General features: G+C 38.2%; 1 non-coding gene across 1 annotated transcript; it reads right to left on the reverse strand.

The window, feature by feature from the left end:
- Positions 1-2,202: 2,202 nt before the first annotated feature.
- Positions 2,203-2,304, reverse strand: LOC138154635 (U6 spliceosomal RNA). The gene has a single exon (XR_011166643.1). It is a non-coding gene; the product is annotated as a U6 spliceosomal RNA (small nuclear RNA).
- Positions 2,305-2,376: the final 72 nt, after the last annotated feature.

A 2,376-nucleotide genomic window follows, 5' to 3' on the forward strand; every position in this document is an offset into this window, starting at 1 on the left:
TCTGGGCAGCCCTTGAGCTCCTCCCCACCCACCCCCCTCCACCCCCGCTTTGAAAACCCAGATGTTGATGCTTTCCTCTCTGGTAACTGACTAGGTATGGATATAATGGTGAGGCAGCTGGAAGCACTGTCTGCTGAATTGTTTCTCTGTCCGTATTTTTTGTCTGCTTGTAACCTCCATATTCTCTGAAGTTATGGGTGCTGACATTTTCCCCCTGAACTATGTAAATGACATATGTTTGATTAAAGTAAGATTGTTGACCCATTTTGAGTTGCTTTCCTTTATAAAAGCAGATCTAAGAACCTGTGTTGGCAGCCACCCTGGGGACGCTGGGGTGCTTGCTGCAACAATGGAAGGCACACAGGTGTCTCATATTATGCATATTTTCAGATTTTTTTCAATGTAGTCATGTCAGGTTGAGGGGAGGGGAAGGTTCCTGACTAATGTACACTAATACATATACACACATACATATTATTTATTATAGGGAATAGTGCTTGTGGAAGGAAAGGAAAAAGGTATTTGGGATAACTATGATGATGCCAGAAATTAAATATATCAATAAAAGCTTTTTAAAAAAATAAAATGATACTTATAAAATATTTTATCTATTACCCAAAAAGGGTGAATGTTGCAAAATTAAAATGAATAAGCATGGCTTGAAAGAAGAAAGATGAGAAGACACTCCCATTGTACCTTTTCAGAAGTGGGAGGTAAATAAGTATTGCAGTTGCACATATTTTCAGACCTTTTTTGATGTATTAATCAGTTATGTTTGTTTTTTCCTCTTTTTCTTTTTTTAATCTTAAAAAATATTAATTGTTATATAAGATGACTCTTGGGGAGTGAGGGGAGAGGGATGCTAGAGGAAACTATGGTAATGTTAAAAAATACATCAATAAAAGCTTATTTTTTTATTTTTATTTTTTGCTTTTTGGAGGGCAATTGGGGTTAAGTGACTTGCCCAAGGTCACATGGCTAGTTTTTGTGTTGTGTCTGAGACCAGATCGGAACTCAGGTCCTCCTGACTCCAGGGCTGGTGCTTTATTCACTGCGCCACTTAGCCATCCCAATAAAACCTTATTAAAAAAAAAACATTAAGAATGTCTAAGATGATTTCTAAAGTCCCTCCACACTTTAGATCCTCTAAAGCTTCCAAAACATTATAAATATTTGAGGATTTCTTGAGCCTTTAAGTTTGAGTGAATTCACACAAAACGACTTTATAAACTGTAAAGCCATAAAGAATCTATTTTTTAAAAATCATTTCTATAGCCTTATCCACTAGGATTCATTCTGTAAGAGGAAGGATGTTGAGTCTGATAGGGAGAAAACTTCACAGGGTTACAACATCCTATGCCCAGAGACCTTGTCTTGGAAGGTACCTCAGAGGCCATCTTGTCCACCCACCTCTTTTCTGAGAGGGCAAAGCAGAATTGATGTTTTCAATTATCTGATGATCATCACATGGAAGAGGAATTAGAATATTTCACATGACTACAGAGGGGAGAACTGGGATCAGTGGATGGAAATATACCGGGAGGAAAGCTCCATCTTGACAGAAGGAAACACTTCCTCTCTACAAGAGCTGTTCAAAAGCTAAGAGTAAATTCTTCAACCCTGAAGGTGTTAAGTGGAAATTCTAGGACCTTGTTGTAGAAGGGAATTCACAATGGGAAGATATAGAAGGCTAGTTTAGCAGAAAGAGAGATGGATTCCCAGCTCTAATATTTATAAACTATGCAATAGTGGGCAAGTCATTTCAACTCCCTACACTTCCCTTCCCTTCCCTCTGTAAAATGAAGAAATTGAACATCCCTAATGGCCTTTCTAGGAAGCTGGTGGCACAGTAGATCCTGGAGTCTGGAATGCCTGGGTTCAAATCTAGCCTCAGGAACTTACTATCCGCATGATCCTGGGCAAGTCACTTAATCTCTGTTTGCCTCAGTTTCCTAAACTGTAAAATGGAGGTGATAATAATAACACCTGCCTTTGTCGTAAAGCTCAAATTAGATAATTTTTTTAACAAAATCCCATAACTTTTAATTGACCCCAAATCATAATGCCAATTTGACAAAAAACTGAATTTCCCCTTATATTATAGTTTTCTATGATAGGAACAAGATACAGAAAGGCAAATACTGTCAGTTGCATCAAAGATGGCGATGATATTCCATAAGGTGAGGGAGGGAAAAGAAAAGAAAAAATATGGAATGCTTCATGAATTTCATGTCATCCTTGTGCAGGGGCCATGCTAATCTCTGTACTGTCCAATTTTAGAATATGCGCAGCTGAAGCAAGCACTAGATAATTTTTTCAAAAGAAAGAGGGAAGGAAGGAAGGAAGGAAGGAAGGAAGGAAGGAAGGAAGGAAGGA

The sequence above is a fragment of the Petaurus breviceps genome, unplaced genomic scaffold (assembly GCF_028583685.1).
Source record: "Petaurus breviceps papuanus isolate PSGF00001 unplaced genomic scaffold, PetGlider_PUasm1.0 91041, whole genome shotgun sequence".
NCBI classification, from domain to species: domain Eukaryota; kingdom Metazoa; phylum Chordata; class Mammalia; order Diprotodontia; family Petauridae; genus Petaurus; species Petaurus breviceps.